The 19293-nt window shown below is 35.4% G+C and overlaps 1 pseudogene; it reads left to right on the top strand.

Annotated features, from left to right (window-relative positions):
- The first annotated feature begins 1180 nt into the window (after positions 1–1180).
- The window catches only part of LOC109259533 (butyrophilin subfamily 3 member A2-like), a 91729-nt pseudogene continuing 73616 nt past the window's right edge, over positions 1181–19293 (top strand).

Below are 19293 nucleotides of genomic sequence, written 5' to 3'. Positions count from 1 at the left end.
GCCTTTTGTTCTTGGAGAGGCAATAAACCCTCTTCCAAAAGTACTCCAGGAAGCTGACTCTTGTCTCCCTGTGCACCCCAGAGATAACTCCACCACAGTATGTACCCCAAGACCAGGACCTTCCTCCCCAGGAGCACACACAACAGCTCGACTCCTGAGAAAACCATGCACTTCCAAACGCTTAGAATTTGTGCTCTAAAAGCTGTTTGCAAAAAATAATTGGGAAACTCAGTACTTCTCAATCCCCTGTACTTGGTCTCCAGAGAGGTTCTCAAATCTTAGATAAGCATGCAATAGATTGTATCAAGTTGATGGTTACTTAAATTTGAAACCATTCTAAAATCATTAAATTTTTACTTCTGTCCTCACATTTTATGTACATGATGTCATCATTTACATCCTTTTTATTTTGTGAATATTTTGCCCAATTTTACAAATATAAATTATAATGCTTTCATATTATGTTGGCATTTACCAGTGAAAATTTGTTCTTTCCTTGGGTTAATTTCGTTGGGGGATCTTTGTGTCTCTTGTATCTGGATGTCTGCTTTCTTGCTGAGATTAGAAAGAATTCAGCTGTTGTTTCATCAAAGCATTTCCTACACCACCAGCACTCCCCACACACCCTTCTCCCTCTGGATTCTCTATAATGTGAATGCTACTAGGCTTCATGATGTCACTGATGATGTCACTGAATTCCCTTAACATGCTGTCAGTTGTATTATTCTTTCATTCTTTCTGTTGTACAGTTTGGTTGCTTTTTATTACTATCTCTTTCAGGTTGTTGATCCATTCTCTCCCTGTCTCTCTCTCCCTTTCTCTCTCTTTCTCTCTCTCTCAGCTAGTGGAGAATCAAAAAAGAGTGGAGAATCTCAGTTAGATATTCAACAAGGAGACGTATCTTTGTTGAATGTCTAACTGAGATTCTCCACTCTTTTTTGAAATCCAATGTGTGACCATTACTTTGGATTCTTTATCAAGCATATTGTTCATCACTGTTTTAGGTAGCTAATATGATATGTTTTGCTTCTGATCATTTATTTGGGACATGTTACTCTTTCTCCTCATTTCGTAACTCTGTGTTTATTTCTATGCTTTAGGAAAGTCAGGCATGTCTCCTGATCTTGCAAGTTGTGCCATTATGATGAAGAGACCTTGTGGTGCACTTTAGTGTTCCATAATGAAGTGTTTCAGAGGTGTCTCTTGTACGCGCTATGCACCCAACTTAGCTACAGGTGAGTGTCTGTGTTTTGGTCCATTTGGTCCACTTTGTCTGGTACGGTGCAGCAAGCCAGGTTTCTTCCCTGTTCTATTAAGGAGACAGTCTGGGGCTGCTGCACGCTTGTACAGGGTGATGTCAAGAGTCAGACCAGATGAATGCCTTCAAGCCATCTGCTAGAACTGTAGTCATGCTAGCCTCAGGGCTCTGTACCTGTGCTGTCTCCTGGGAAATTTTCACTGGTGGGCTGGGCCTGTCATCAGACAGATGCCTACCCCTAATCTGTCTGTTGAAGCTGTAGTCATAGTGAATTTCAGGGTTCCCCACACCCCGTGCTGCCTTCTGAAAGGTTTTTGTTGTTGAGCAGGCATGCAGCCAGACTAGATGCCTGTCCCTCATCTGTCTTCTGGAGCTCCAGTTGCCTTGATTGGCAGGAAATTTTTTGCCCTGCCTGCTAAAACTTTTGTCTAGTGGGACTTCAAGCATACTGGGGCTTATTTTCTTCTCTCCCCAGGACAGGAATCACTTTGTAGTGGCACTGGTACCTGCCAATGTTGCTTTCAGTGTGTTTTGGGGTTGGAGTTTCTTTGGAGGGATGTTATTGAGTGGGGCAGGTTGGATGCGGTGAATAAACAGAAAATTAATTGGGTGGGACATGTGTTGTAGCAAGATAGGTGGGGAGTGTTCATGTTTTTTCCCACAAGTGTCTGGCTATCTAAGCTGAAGGGAAAGGGAGATAAATGTAACCCGTCAGGTCTTTTCTTCTTGAAGAAATCTTCTAAAACTTCCTGCATCTCCAGCACATATTCTGAGATTAGTAAATAAATCTCCTTTATGAATACCCCAGACTCTTATCCAACTGCTGCTTCTATGTGATATATTGGTGGTGTTATTTGTTATACTGTCTCCTTAAGGGCAGGGACTCAGTTTCCTATTGCCCTCCAACTCACCCAGAGTGACACCAACTGAGTTTTAAGGTGCCTAGAGTTAATCTCTGCTGACTGTTAAAACCCACAAAGTCCCACTGGTTTTGCAAGCAAAGTGTGATGAGGACTTATCTTTCCAGTGTCTGTCCCCATGACTGGGGTACATGGTGTGGGGTCTGATCCTTTCACTTCTCCATGCTTGTAGTACCCCCCTCCCCACATTTATCTTTAGTCTAGCAAAGGTTTTGGCTCCCAATCATATCTCCACATGTCTTTTTTTGTGTGGCTTTTCTCTATGATTAACTCTGGAATATACCAGTTTTTCAGTATTATTATTATTATTATTATTATTATTATTATTATTTTAGTTAGGTGCAGTGATGTGGCTGTTACCTCAGTGTGCCCATGCAATGATGTGAGCTTAAGATCCTCCAACTGTGCTATCTTCCCAGACTTCTGGACCTAGAGAGCCTAAAACCTTTAGATCCTTTTTTGTTGTTGTTGTCAATGAATTTGATCCTTTTTAAAACATTTTATTTAAAAATACACCAGTCCATGAAGCAACAAAGAAAATTTTATATTTTATCAAATATTCCACTGACCTCTGTCTATCAACCCTCAGTTTGTTCTCCACAGTTAATAGTCTCTTATGAGAGGTTTATGCATGTTTTCCACTGTCTCTCTTTTCTTCCCCTTTCTCATATATTCATCTGTTTGTTTCTTAAATTCCACACATGAAAATCATATAGTATTTGTATTTTTCTGATTTATTTCGCTTAGCATGATACACTTATTCTCCATCCATGTCATTGCGAAGGGCACAAATTCATTCTTTTTGATGGCTGAACAATATTCCGTTATATATAATAACATCTCCTCTATCCATTCATTATTTTATGGATATTGGATAGTTTGGCTATTGTTGATAATACAGCTATAAACATCAGGGTCCATGTACCCCTTTGAATCTTTTTTTTTTCTGTATCCTTCGGGTAAATACCTAGTAGTGCAATTGCAGGATACATTTTCCCATTCCATAGGCTGCCTTTTAGTTTTCTTGGTTGTTTCCTTCTCTGTGAAGAAGGTTTTTATCTCAATGGAATCTCAATGGTTAGTGTTGGCTTCTGTTTCCCTTGCCTTCAGCAATGTGTCTAGTAAGAAGTTTCTAGGGCTGATGTCAAAGACGTTGCTGTCTGTATTCTCCTCAAGGATTTTGATGGTTTCCTGCCTCACATTTATGTCTCTATTCCATTTTGAATTAATTTTTGTGTTTGGTGCAAGAGGGTGGCCCAGTTTCATTCTTCTGCATGTCACCATCCAGTTTTTCTAACACCATTTGCTGAACAGTGTCTTTTATATATTGGATATTCTTTCTTGATTTGTTGAAAATTACTTGACCATATAGTTGTGGGTATATTTACGGGTCTCCTATTCTGTTCCATTGCTTTGTGTGTCTGTTTTTGTGCCAGTAGCGTATTTTCTTGATAACTACATTTTTGTAGTATAACTTGGAATCCATAATTGCAATGCCTCCAGTTTTGTTTTCCTTTTTTCAAAGATTCCAAAACCAGACAAAGAACCCATTAAAAAGGGGAATTATAGGCCAATATCCCTGGTGAACATGGATGCAAAATTCTCATCAAGATACTAGCAATTTAATTCAACAGTAGATAAAAGAATTATTCAACATAACTAAGTGGGATTTTTTACTGGGATGCAGGTCTAGTTAAATATTCACAAATCAATCAATGTGATAAACCATATTAAAAAAAGGATAATAAAAATATGATCCTGTCAATAGATGTAGAAAATGCATTTTCTTGATAAAATGCAACCTTTCTTGATAAAAATCGTCAACTAGATAGGGATACATGGAACATAGTTCAGCATCATAAAGGTCATATAAGAAAGACCCACTGTTAATAACATCCTTAATGGGGAAAAACTGGGATCGTTTTTCCTATGGTCAGGAAGAAGACAAGGATGCCCACCCTCACTACTACTATTTCATATCACACTGAAAGTCTTAGCCTCAGCAATCAGGCACAACAAAAGGAAATAAGGAGCATCCAATTTAGCAAGGAAGAAGTCAAAACTTCACTGGTGCAGATGACATGATACTCTATGTAGAAAACCCAAAAGACTCCACCAAGAAATTCTCAGAACTAATACTAACTAATACTCAGAATTCAGAAATGCCATAAGATATAAAATCAAGTGCAGAAACCTGTTGCTGTTACATTCCTATGCACCTATAATGAAGCAGCAGAAAAAGATCAGAGAATAAATCCCATTTATAATTGCACCAAAACCCATAAGATACTAGGAATAAACCTAACTAAAGTGGTAAAAGAACTATACACAAAAAACTATAGAGGATATATGAAAGAAATTGAAGAAGACACAAAGAAATAGAAAAGCATTCCATGCTCATAGATTGGAAGAATAAACATTGTTAACATGTCTATACTACCCAAGATATCTACACATATAATGCAATCCTCACCAACGTACCATCAGCATTCTTTGCAGAGCAAGATCAAACAGTCCTAATATTAGAATGGAACCACAAAAAATTCCAAATACTAAAATAAACCTCCTGCCCCTTTTACTCTCTCTTCTTCTAGGACTCCTATCACAGATTTTGTTACACTTTATGGAGTCATGAGTTTGCTAAGTCTGCCTTTTGATACAATGCCTTTCTCTCCCTCTTCTTTTCAGAATCATTATTTTCCATAATTTTATCCTCTATATCATTATTTTTTTTTTTCTGTTTCATCCATCCTTGCTGTCATGGCATCTAGTCAGGTTTGTATCTTGGTTATAGCATTTTTAATTTAAGGCTCACCAGTTTTTAGTTCTTTTATCTCTGCAGTGAGGGATTCTTTAGTTGCTTTCTATGCTTTTTCCCAAGCCCATTTCATATCCTTATAATGTTTTTTTTTTTTTTTTAATTCTGTTTCAGAGATCTCCTGTCTTTCTTTTGGGGGTGAATTCCTCCATCTTGTCATTTTGTCTAGTTCACTTTGTGTGTGTGTGTGTGTGTGTGTGTGTGTGTGTGTGTGTGTGATTGTTAGGAAAGTCTGTTATTCCTGTTCCTGAGAGTAATGCCTAAACTAAGAAGAGGTCCATAAAAAAGGGGAGCTCCTATATGTACTCTGCTGTTGTGTTTTGGTTGTTTATACCCTCACTTCAGTTCTCTGAAGAGTTTCTCCTTGCCTGCAGTGGGGTGTGTTTGGACATTGTACACTTTGTGGTAAGTTTTAACATTATGTGTCTTTTGGTATGCTTGTGAAATAAACCATATCAACATAAAATAAAATAAAATAAAATAAAATAAAATAAAATAAAATAATAAAATAAAACAAAACAATAAAAAATAAGCTAGATCCTATGTCCCCGAGTGCTGAAGCTTTGGAGCACTCTATGATCAGTGGACTTGGGGATAGAGGTTTTTTGCTGGTCTTTTGGGCAAGTGTCCTGCTGCACTGATCTCAGGTTAACTGGTCTAGTGAACATGTAGTTTCAGGGTACAGGGTGGCTGCTACAGAATGGCACTCTTGTGGGATCCCTGCCCTCACTTTGTCTGTGTCTGAGTTGCCTACCTGCAAGGGGGAACAGAACTCCTGTGTTTTATCTCAGGTATGTGTCTGGTTTCAAAACTTCAAATTTTATGAACCCACACAGCACAGACTTACACAGCTCTTCTGGGGTAAAGGGTCTCACTGTGCTTTTGCAATTTTCTCGTTTATCCCAGAAAAGTAGTTGTATGACCCCACATTTATTTAGAGTTTATGGTAAAACTCAGAAAACGGTCAACACAAAGATTTGTTGCCCTCAGCAGGGCAACACATTGACACCACCAGTCATTTTGACCCGGAGAGGCTGTGCCACCACTCCCAAATGCACTCCAAAAAGAGGAAGTGCTTTCACCTATGTGACCCTGGTGATCCTCACACCTGGCTGCCCAATCCCATGTCTTCACTCTCCTTCCTAACAGGAACACCACTAAGCCCACCAGCCATGACCCCAGTCAATGGCGTGTTTTTCTAAAACTTCAGACTTGTGTTTGCTACTTATAATGACTTGCAAGAGTCAGCCCCTTTTTCCAATCAGTGCATTACAGGAAGAATTTTCCTATTGTAATCCTCTGCCTGCTGCTTCACTCTTTCTGTCTCTCTCTCTCTTGCTTGCTAGCTCACTCTTCTCTCTGTAATCAAGGCTCTTTCCCTTTTGCAGCACTCACTGTTCTTTTCTCTCCCGTATTAAAATTCTGCAGTTCCTACCTACCATGATATGGTCATGTTTCTACTTGTAGATGTGCAGTTTTGTTCTCTCAGTCTTCAGATCTATTTCTTGATTGTTCATAATGATTTGTTATTTATCTCACTGTGTTTGAAGGCTGAAGCAAACTTAGAGAAGTCTCCTTACTCTTCCACCATTTACTCCTCTCTCATTCTCTTATTTTTAATTAAAGCAGAATTTCAGGCATTCCAGTACGATGAGATTGTATTGTGTCTTGTGCAACTGGAATAGGTAGTTTGGCAAATTACTTTTGTCATGAATGTCCCCTTTGCTCTAAATTATCCATTCTCTAAACCTTATTCTACAAGAAAGTTTAATGTTAGTGGAAAGATGCCTCAATATGATAGATGTCTATTCTCCTTAACATTTATCAATACCATCTATGTAAAGTTACCAGGAAAACACCTGTGATTGAATGAGTTGGTATGTTACTCAATGCAATAATGTAAAGTATACATTGTAGAGAATTGTGGAGTGTCTGAATAAGGAGGAAATGAAGATAACAAGAATGAGAATATTCTTACTTAGTTATTACTGTTATGAGCTACATTTATTATTATTATTATTATTATTATTATTAATTATTTTGTAACAAGAATGAGAAAGTTTTTACTTCATCATTACTGAAATGAGCTACATGGAGAAGGCATGTCAAGCTCATTTTCCCCTCCTTAGTTCTTCAAAGGCCCTCAAGTAGCTAAGGATCTTTTTCCTACTGTTAACTTGAAGGTGAAACATGTCTGTATTTTGGCTTGTCATGATCCTTTCTGAGCCAGCAGGCATCTTGTGATATGCAATCTGATTTCCACTAATATGTATTTTCTACTGCAGGCAGCATCCCAGAGGAGTTCTTTTGCATGAACCATATTCTAGCCTTCAGAAAACAAGAGATCTTCACCCAGAAAGGCCCTAAGTGCACATGTCATGCAATGCCGCACTACTCCATCACACTACAGAGTAACTACTGGCCCTTCTCTCACTTCAATATCTAAGAAAGAAGGAAGCGTAGGTCCACTGAGTTTTTTACATTTCTCGAGGCAGATCAACCTCTTAACTTTTTCCCATATGTTTTAAATGAGGTGCAGGCAACCATACCATCCCCTCAATTTTCTGGGACAATAACTTAGAATATACATACAGAACTTTCCCTAAACTTCCATGTTCTCTCTTGACTCTATTAAATATTCCATGCCCGTGAGCAGTTAGATTCATGTAACTAGATTTAGTCCACCTCTTCTAAAATAACCTATGACATGGGGCACCTGGTTGCCTCAGCCAGTTAAGTGTCCAACTCTTGGTTTCAGCTCAGGTCATGATCTGTGAGTTTGTGAGTTTGAGCCCCACATCGGGTGCATGCTGCTGGTGTGGAACTTGCTTGGGATCTCCTCTTGCTCCGTCTCTCCTTTACTCTCCCCCATTCACTCTCTCTGTTTCAATATATGTGTATATATAATAAATTAAATAACCTTTGACAATAAGATTGCTATTCTTTTGGAGTATTTTACTAAATTTTATTTTTTGCTGAACATTTTCATTTTAACATTTCTTTACTTATATGTTAAATATTTAAATAACATTTAAATATAATAAACCCAAAAAATCTGTTTGTGGTAGAAAGAAAATGTATCTCAGTTCAGCCTGTTTTGTTGCTTCAGCTAATTGCCTCTACCCAATTTAAAACCATTCTGTCCCAACATCATCTGAGCCCCATAGGTCTTCTACTCTCTCACCCAGGCCCACTCTTTCTGCATTTTGAATGTTGTCTTGAATTGAATCTTTCCAGCTGTGCATGTGGAAATGCCCATTTTTATGCATCATTTTCTCAGTGAGAGTTTCCTGATGACAAGATTGAAGTGAACCCACTCACTATCATTCTATATCTGAATACATTTAGCCTTTCCCACGCACTATTTTGAAATTAGTAACTATTTGTCAGTGTTTATCTGTTTATTGTCACTACCAGATACATAGTTACAGTTACAGATAGACAATTTACAGTGTTGTAGTTAATGGATATCTAAAACACATATGCGATACCTAATAGGCATTTGTTGGGTAGACGAATAAATGATACTGTTATACCAAATTAAGTTGGAGACGAGGTCATTTAAACTTCAAAACAGCGTAGAGGTGAAAAGGTAAAGAAACAAGTGGCTGGAAGTCATATTCGCTTGAAGATATTTTTGTAGTAAAGAGTACGTAGGCCAGGTTGATAAATCTCTTATCAAAGTCATCATGCTCTTCTAGGTTTAGGCAAAATTAAAAAGGTATGGGCTTCAGCCAATTTCCTGATGATGCAGAATAGACTCCATGTCCTTTTCCATGCCAAAACATTAATGAAGGAGAAATCATTCCCATCAGGGAACACCTGAGTTTTAACTTTCTTTCACCAATTGCACAAGTTAGATACTTGCTTTTGCTTTTGTATTTATGTTCTATGAACTTGAATTGTCATCAAGTAAATTCAACAGCATGTAATTCAAATCAAATAATTCCTGTCTATTAGCAAATGGACATATTGGGAACTGGAATAATAAAAAATGTATAAATTATGACACCAAAATGATTTTTAGATTTATTTGATGGAAGAAGTACATACTTCTAGTCATTCTAAAATAAAATATTTATATATTATATAACTATATATATAAAACTGTATATAACTATATATATACCTATGTATATAACTATGTGTATAACTATATATATAACTATATATAACACTATATATATAACACTATACATATAACTATATATATATATATATATATATATAAAACTATAAACTACATATATAAATTCTCAAATTTTCAAAATAGAGCAACTCTTCCTCAGTCACAAAGAACATCTTCTTCCTGGCTTTTCAATATTACTTAGTGGCAGAATGGTGAGTGGATGTCCATGTTGACCATTGTAGAGGGGGCCAGGACAAAAGGATGGCCTGAGGGGCTTTGTGAAGAACTTTCTATAGGTTTACATGTGAGACAGGTTGGTCACATTATAAAAGGACACCCTTCCAGCCTCATAGTCCAGGAAGATACCAGTTATATCAGGAGATTCCTCAAGGTGGAGTATTATCTGTGGATTTGCAAGTGCTTGGTAGTTATTACTTCTATTCAAGCATAGTGTCCAGAACCCAGTCTCTGGGGACACCATGATTTCTCCTCATCTGCAAACAGAATCCTCACAAATGCCTATAGTCCATTTTATTTTCTTTTTCACACTCAATTTCCAATAGTGTCTACTTTTGAAAAAAAAAATTTGTTCACCCAATACACAGACCTGGTTATCAAACCGCTGCCTACATTTGGGTACTTCCTGAAAGATTTCACTTCCTTTCACACTTTTCTTGTCTTAAGCAATTTGGAGATTTGAAAGATCTCTGTCTGGATCCAAGGTAACATTTTACATGGAAAAACAGGTTGTCAGTCTTGGCTATGATCAATGATCATCAACAATAATTAACATAATATACAAGAGTCCTTTCTCTATCTAGGATCTTTCTTTAGCTTTCTTCAAATGAAGTGGCTCCTTTCCCTCATCTCATACTATTTATATCACCTCAATTTATTAACTCACACAGTTGAGAACTCGATAATTCAGAATAGAAAAAAATAGTATCTAAACATGCAGATATTTTCTATTCAAAATGACTTATGAATATGGCCAATATAGTATGAACACTTATTATGTGCCTCATGTTGTTTGAAGCATATTTATAAATAATTTTCATAGCAAGGCAATGGGAGATATATTTTCATTTTGTAGTTGAGACAACACAGATTAAGGGAAATTGTCCAACTATGATTACTAATATACATCGATGTTTGGATTAAAGTCCAAATCTCTGATTCAATTCATGAATTAATGAAAAACAGTTTGTGTGTGTGTGTGTTTGTGTATAATTTAAATTATAATTTAAATTAAAATATAAAATTAAAATATATTTTAATTTAAAATTAATTAATTTTAAAATATAATTAAAGTAAATATAATTAAAATATAATTTAAATTATAATTTAATAATACTTATAATTTAAGTATTAAGTATTTATGTTATATATTATATTTATAATTTTATTATAATAATTTAATAACTATAATTTACATATATGCATATATGTATATATAAAATATATTTACTTTAAATCTGAATGCTTTGACAATTTAAAATTTGCCCTAAATGACCTCATGAAGTTTAACCAGATTTTCTCAATTACTTTTCCTAAAATTGTTTTCACATGGGTACATATTTTCACGGACACAAGAATCCAAACATAAATTTTAAAATGTTGAAAGCATATAAACACTTAATCCAAAAATGATCCAGATATTCACCAAATTACGTAGGATTCTGTTAATATACGCTAAAAGTGTTGCTGTTATGAATTAAGTTCTCATAGTTGTAGGTAAAACTATTTTTTTTTATTTTTTTTAACGTTTATTTATTTTTGAGACAGAGAGAGACAGAGCATGAAACGGGGGAGGGTCAGAGAGAGAGAGAGAGAGAGGGAGACACAGAATCTGAAACAGGCTCCAGGCTCTGAGCTGTCAGCACAGAGCCCCACGCGGGGCTCAAACTCACCGACCGCGAGATCATGACCTGAGCTGAAGTCGGACACTTAACCCACTGAGCCACCCAGGAGCCCCTGTAAAACTAATTTTTATTTGTATCAGTGTAGCCACAAAGAAAATTCACTACTATTAATGTACTATAAAATAACTAAAGACTCTGATATGTTAGCACTGTAAGTATAGAATTATGTACCCTTAAAGTCACTGCAACTCAATTGCTCAGGGGCATTTTTTAAACCAATATCTCATATCTAGGCTGACTTTTTTTCAATTAGTAAATGTGCTTCTTTAGTTCTCTAATGAATGTGAATATTATGTCAAGTATTTATATAAACTGGAGAAATCTCCTAAGAACACTTATCACATATTTCTTTATAAAAACAGTGTGTTAATATCTGACTTTTATTCTTCTCACTTTATTTTTTGTAAATTAAATGAAAACACTTTGTTTGAAATAATACAAAGCTGGAAAATGTAACCCAAATTGTTATTGTTCCTAATATTAAAAAGAGGTCATGAAGTTGACAATTTGTTAAAAGTCAAAAGGTATCTTAAAGGAGGTAGGAGTTTTTAATTTGATAAAGTAATTGATGGACCACTGATTTTGATCCATAGGCAATTACTGTCATTTTGTGTCACTAGCCTCCATCCTAACATAGAAGAGAGGCAACCTTCCTTTACCCCATTCTCTCTAAGCTACCACCTAGAATCATCCCCCAACTCATTTCTTGTTCTGAAAAGCATTTTTAATGATGTCATTTTGGGTTATAATATTCTGCTTCCCTCTATTAGTGAACCTCAGAGAGCAACAGCATTTGTGATATATAAGGATCTGTAGCTATAAACTACTCAAAAATAAGAGTGACAAGGTGGAAGTTCTGAAGAAAAAAAATGTGTGTGTGTGTGTGGGGGGGTGTTATGTGTGAGTTTCTGAGTGTGTTAAGTCTCCCTTGTCTGGCATCCTAATGTGCTGGCTAAAAATAAGAATAACTATCCAAATACTTCTCTCTCTAGCTACCTGCATAGTGGTGAGCAAATTTCAACCCTAAAATTAATATTATTAATATAATATATATTATCTATCATAATATGTATATTATGTATATATTATAACATGTATAATATGTATATATAGATATCTCTCTATCTCTCTATCTATCTATCTCTATGAACCAAGATTTAATAGTGACTACAACAGGAAAGTGATGAGTGGTCAAAAGACAGCTGCACGAGTGGGGGCTAGAGGTGGCCATTTTCATTACTCACCTTCTTCTCCCTGGAGTTTTATCCTTTCTGAAAGAGTGGGAGTTAGTGAGAGATTGCTTTGAAATATATTTATATTTCTTTTTTAAAAATATATTTGCATTTCTATCTTCACAGAGATATTTTACTTATCTTCATGAAGCTTTCCTACAATGCAAAACAGTGACAAATCCTTGCGGGAAGTTGGTTAGGAATTGTTAACTAGACTGTCTAATACTTACACATGTAAATCATTGAGGTAAGGAAAAAAGACAATGGTTGGATGTAAGTTACAGATATCGAAAATAAATAACGGTTAAAAACTTATTGGTTCTCTTTGTGTTAGCATAATTCGAAGGACCATAATGCAAATTTTTGCCCAGAAATAGCCTCTCCTGAGGAGTTTGCTTTAAGCATATGGACTCCTACATACTGTCCTCCCCAGAAAGTGGAAATATTAAGAAGCTAGCACTGAAAGCAACAGTGAGGTTTGAGTATCATTTCTGTTTCTCTGCACTGGAAGAATTAAAACTAAATGCAATTAGTTCTGCAATATTGCTTGTTTTCAAATTGCAAATTTGTCCTAATATAATTAACATATTAAGAAAGAATTTGAGTGTATTGTGAATTTTGCACTTTTTATGTATGATTTTACAGGATAGAAGTACCCGGTTGAGTCTAGAGTTGTAGAAATACATACAACATAAAATCATACACAAACATACATACATATATGTACAAATCTTAGAAGGACATTGAAATACACCCATCCGCAACTGATATTAAAACTGTCCTGCCACATCACAAAATTCCAAGCTTGCACGCCCACCAATGGTGCATAGTACTATGCCCTTCATTTTTTGGTTTTTATTCATATTTGTTTTCTATTATTTTTCTCTCTTATTTCTATTTTTCCTCATCATTGTCCTTTTTTTTTTCTTTATTCCTTTGTACAAGTTGTTGGGCGTGGAGGTGGAGGTAGGGGAGGTAGAAAGCTCAGGTCTCTTTCAAGGTAAAGTGTCCTATTACTGTAGTACATAGGTATTTCCTAGTAATTCAACAAATATAAAATTCTGTAACCATTTTACTAGGTTTTATATTTTAAAAATATGTCACCAAGAAAGTTTTTGACTACCATGCCTCTAATGTCATGTTATAGACTGAATTTCTTTCTGCAAAATTCTTATGTTAAAATTCTAACCCCAATGTAATAATATTTGGACATGAAGTCTTTGGAAAGTAATTAAGTCATTACAGTGGAGCCCTCATGAATAGTATTAGTCCCTCATAAGAAGAGACATGAGCATTTGTTCTTGCTCTCAGCTTTCTGTCATGTGAGAGAACAGTGTGAGAACATGGCCATTGGCAAACCAGGAAGTGGACTCTCAGACACCAGATCTACTGGTGTCTTGACCTTGGATTTCACAGCTTCCAGAACTGAGGGAAATCAGTAAAGTGAAAAGACAACATACAGAATGGTAGAAAATTTTTGCAAATCATGATAAAAGAGTTAATATACAAAATATATGAAGAACACATACAACTCAATTATAAAAAGAAAACTATAACGAAATAATATCTTTACCAGGGATGATCTGTGTGATCAAGAAAGTATCTTAAGTTAGGATGACATTGTTATCTACAACATGCTGGATAATTGAGCTAATGTGAAAAAAAATACAAAATTCTGCATTCATCATCTGGTATTTAACTTATCTAATACATCCACAAATACTGTTTATTACCTTTTATTCATGACATTCCTAATTTAATTGGAAAAAAAAAACCTTCCAACAAATATGACACAGTATCTCCATCCACAGAGACATCGAGAAGCTGTCTGCCAATTGAAACAACATTATAAAATACAGATACTTTAAGAACAAGAAGGGTCACCAGGGGCATTCCTGCTAACTTTGGCAAGTATTATTTTCTTTATGTATAATTATAAACATAACTTATTACAAAAATGTGTTAATGTATTTTTTAAAAATCCAAGAAAAAATATCCCATGAGGTTTCCATTGCCCAGTTTTACCCCCTTTAATAAATCTTGTCATATTTTCATCATCTAAATATCCAGAATAGTTTTACCCCATAATAACAAAAGGAATAATCTAATACATGTTTTTCACAATTTATTCTTATATCAAAATAAATTGTAATTTTTTCCATGAAAATAAGCACTCTTCTATTGCATATTTCAGTGAATGAATGATTTACCTTCTTGTAAATAAAATTTAATAAACTAGTAAAAAAAAAAAACACAAAGACACATACACACATACACACACGCACACATACACACACACACACACACACACACACACACACACACACAAAAACTATTGCTCATTTATAAATCCCATCCCTGAAGTGATCTTACAAAAAGGGAATAAAAGACAAGTGGCATGCAGAAAAATGACTTTGGACCAAAAAGCAGGTAAAGTAAAAGTGTAGTTTGTGAGTATACAGCCCAAAGTCAAAGAAACAAATTAAAAGCAGAGAATGAAATTTATTTTTACTTATTTATTTACTTATTTATTTTTGGCCAACTGTCACTGAGTGCCTGGTTCCAATTATCAGATGTTTAGGTAATTGAAAAGATCACTAATATTAAGAGAGTTGATGAATTACTGATATTAAGTATTGAATTTTCTTATCATCTCAGGGAAAAAATGAATGTATCCATTTGGATAGGCCAGAAAGAGGGGCAGCCACTATACTGTTCTCCCAATGCCCACTCCTACACACATTAGTGGATTCTTTAATGCAGTCTTTCTAAAATATCAATCTTATAACCTTTAGGATACATACCTACTCAAAATTTCTCAGATGCTTTCACCATTCATAGGATAAAGATTAAATTCTAAAAGTGACAGGTTGGTTATGATATGCCTTTGGTCTACCTCCTCTTTGATAGTTTCTCCTAGTTCTTTGACATCATATTCCTTTAATAATTTTTATTTGTGTTTTAATGTTGACCACATGAAGGAAAGAATATGTGCTTCAAATTCCACTATGTATTATCATTGTACAGCACAGTATCTTTGGTATAAAAAACTATAATAATTAAATGTAGACTGTTGTTGACGATGATGATGATAATGATAATGATGATGATGATGATGATGATGACAAATACATTTTCTTGTCAGGATATGTCCTTCATGACTAACCTACCTTTGGTAACTATACATAAATGCTTTCATTCTTCCATGTATCACTTAATTTTTTTTTTTAATAAGAGTAAAGTTGTGTGTTGGCACTCTTTGTGACATGAATTCAAGTTTTCTTTACTTCAAAGAAGTATTAATTCCATTTTGGGAAAATTAGTTGAGAAGAAATATTGGAAATGTAATAAATTTATGCATAGTGGTTTTCAGGTTTGGATTAATCTATGGTTAATTCTGATTTCAATGAGAGTGGGTTTATGTTATATAGACCATTTCAGAGCACTTTTAGGTTTAATCAACAACTTTCCTTAAAGGAGAAAGTCTGTCACACCGAAAATCTAAATCTTTTTTTTTTAATTTTTTAAACGTTTTATTTATTTTTGAGACAGGGAGAGACAGAGCATTAACAGGGGAGGGTCAGAGAGAGGGAAACACAGAATCTGAAACAGGCTCCAGGCTCTGAGCTGTCAGCACAGAGCCTGATGCGGGGCTTGAACTCACGGACCGAGAGATCATGACCTGAGCTGAAGTTGGCCACTTAACCAACTGAGCCACCCAGGTGCCCCGAAAATCTAAATCTTAATAGGATTCCAAAGTCAGGTAAAGCAGGGACAAAACTGCAGACACTATCGCATAGGCTTCCAGACCAAGAATCTCAGAATCAAAATGCAACCACAGATTTTACACAGAATTTTTCTCTTTCATTAAGTTACCAATTTACCCAGGATTTTTTTCTTTTTAATTAAAGAGACTTTTAGACTTATATAATAACTACATAATATATGCAATTGCTGGCCTTAAAGACTAACCAGAAATAGGAAATAAGTAAGCATGTACAGACTTTTGAGACCTGTTTATTTAGCTGAGTGTATATCTCAGAGGGATTCTCCCTAGTTTTTCTTTTTTTTAACCACTCGCCATATAATCTGTTCTCTACCTTCAGAAATAAATAAATTTTTGAAAATAAAATTTTGACATTGCATCTTCTTTTGTTGGTTTAACATTTCTAAGATTTCCTGATTTTCTTAGATAATATTCAAAATTCTGTTTCCTGGGTGGCATTCAAAATTCTTATAATGGTAAAGAGATGTTGCATTTCCCAGTCTTTGCCTCTCCTATAATCTTGTCTGGGTTTTCTGAACCAGAGTAACCTGGCTAATATTGTCTCCTCTCATGGAAGCAGGGGCTCACTCCCCTATCCCCAGAGTTTAACACATGTTATGCTTTCTCCTTTACACATGGTAGTCCTCTCTTTGACCTACCTGTCCTCTTCAATAGAACTAGCCTCTTCTGCATTGAGCTTTTTCAGCAAATTCACAACCCCGTGACTAAGTACAATCTCACTATTGTATGTGTTCATGGCATCACGAGCCCTCTTCCATAACACTATTAGAATATTTGTTTTACATTTATAATTTACTTGTGGAATTTGCATCTGTCTTAAGATAGCAACTTCGATAAAGAAAAAGAGTCTTTACTCCTCAGTGTTTCTTAAGCACTGAGTATAAAATAGGTAGTTAATTACTACATGCACAACGAATAGGGCAGACGTTAAGACCTGAGTTCCAGCCTTAAAAGCACAAGCTGATGCATCTTATTCTTCTCCATTTATGCCTATAAGCTTCCCTGTCTTATGAATACTTATGTTCATTTTTTTAAGAAAATAGCAGAAAGATATTTTAGTTGTGTCTAAACATATTTAGTTCATAAATGGGGTGTCTGGATTTTGTTTTTTAAATAATAATTAAAGAACATCAAGTGTGGAATGTTCAAAGACTGCTTCAGTCAAATATAAATATTTCTTACCATTCTCTTTTTCTATTTTCCCTATATAAAGAAATAAACAAAATAAAAGTATGTTAGAACTTGTCCTCCTATCCTTATGCATAGAAAATCTGTCCTAGTCCTTGGTCTTGACTTTAAAACAGAGACCTTAAGACCAAAGACTTGATGATCCAGTATATATCTCTGACACAGAGATACTTATTTTCACAATAATAATGTTAATAATAATAGTAATAAACACAAACCAAAAAATACTATTTGATTTGTAAATGTGTTTATATGGATTTAAAACAGGATATTAGAGAGATTCTCTTTTGGATGAGGTCTTGAAGTTGAAAAAATAGGTGCCAAGGAGCTACAACTTCCACCCATTCTTTCTAGGATAAGAGTATAGTATGAAACTAGCCTTCAGGACTTCATTCTATCACATTTCACTTATAAAAGCTGAAAGAGGATATGAAGAAAATGAAGGAGGGGAAAAAAACTTCTGAGAAAGGAGGACTTCCTCAGAGGGATGGTTTGCTTTGCCTTACCATACATTAATGTGGTGGTTTCCTTAGGTACTCAGCCTAAGCAATAGATCCCTTATTTTGGCCAACCATAAAAACTCGGACATGGGTCTTGGAGTTTTACAAATAAGGAGATGGTTTCCTGAACCACACATTAAAATGTTCCAAACCATAGGATGTTTAGGTGAACAATCTTGGAAACCTCCCACATATATCTTACATTAATCTGAATTTACTGAAGATTTGCCCTCCAGAATGAACTCTTGATGGCTGCAGACTTAGGATCAATTGGAATTCAATGGTTTTTACCCTCAACCACATCATGATAATCTATTGATTTGAGTATTTCAGAAAAGAGTCAGCAAAAGTGTTCACAAGTTCTTTCTTGAGAAGTTTCTTAAGTAGATAATAACATGGTATGTTTCTTGGAATAGCAAATTCATTTAAATAAGTACATTTTTGGGGCCCCTGGATGGCTCAGTCAGGTAAGCATCCAACTTCAGCTAAGGTCATGATCTCACTGTCCATGAGTTTGAGCCCTGTGTTGGGCTCTGTGCTGATAGCTCAGAGACTGGAGCCTGTTTCAGATTCTGTGTCTCCCTCTCTCTCTGCCCCTCCTCCACTCATTCTCTCTCTCTCTCTCTCTCTCTCTCTCTCTCTCTCTCTCTCTTTCTCTCTGTCAAAAATAAATAAACATTAAAAAGAAAATTTAAAAAAGTACATTTTCAAAATAGCTATTTATTAGTTATTTGACCAAATGTGACTACAGTACACACAATTATACCCTCCTTTATAACTGGTATGTAGAATAACTTGAAAATCATTAAGTTTATACAAGAAACAACCTGATTCAGTCACTATTACCATTTCAAATACATTTCCCAGAATTATTTTTCCATGTCGATTTTGAGTATTAAACTCTACAGGCCATACCATGCCCTTTGCCCCATCTGCCTCAGGTTTCCTACCTCCTCTCTCCTCCCATGAATATTGTGGTTCCTTCAGGAAAGAAAGCTAAAGGTGGAGCAGAGTGTGGGTTTGTGGAAAGGAAGGAGAAAAACTGGTCTCACATGAGAGTCATTTGTGTGGGATGCTCAAATTCTCACTTTTTCTTCTGGGGAGGATTTTGGGGGATTCCTCAAGGTCTTTCCTCCGAATTCCAACACCATTGATATCCGTTCATAGGTATGAGTACTTAGTAACTCTCTTAGAAGTCCTCCCTACACATGATTGTCCTGAGGTCACATAGAGCTTAATTGAAAGTCTCATGGGGAAGTTAATTACTAGGCAGCTACCGTACAAGATTATTCACCTTGCCTTACTTTTGGCCTAGCGGCATATGGCCAAAGACATGAGGTTCAGACCAATTTAAGATGAAGTAAATATAAGAAATTAATTTTGACATAAGTGATTCTGTAAAAACTAGGTATTAAGTGATCTTTAATCCTTAGAACAGGAAAGAAAACAGAACTCATGTTCTCTTTTCTACATATTCTAGAAAGACAAGGAACAAAACAACAAAGAAAAAACTATACATAAAAATCATTTTTTTTACGG

This window comes from Panthera pardus, unplaced genomic scaffold (genome assembly GCF_024362965.1).
Source record: "Panthera pardus isolate Hobbes unplaced genomic scaffold, ASM2436296v1 HiC_scaffold_1, whole genome shotgun sequence".
NCBI lineage: Eukaryota > Metazoa > Chordata > Mammalia > Carnivora > Felidae > Panthera > Panthera pardus.
Note: the sequence above shows the minus strand (reverse complement) of the source record. Positions and strands in the feature narration are given on the sequence as shown.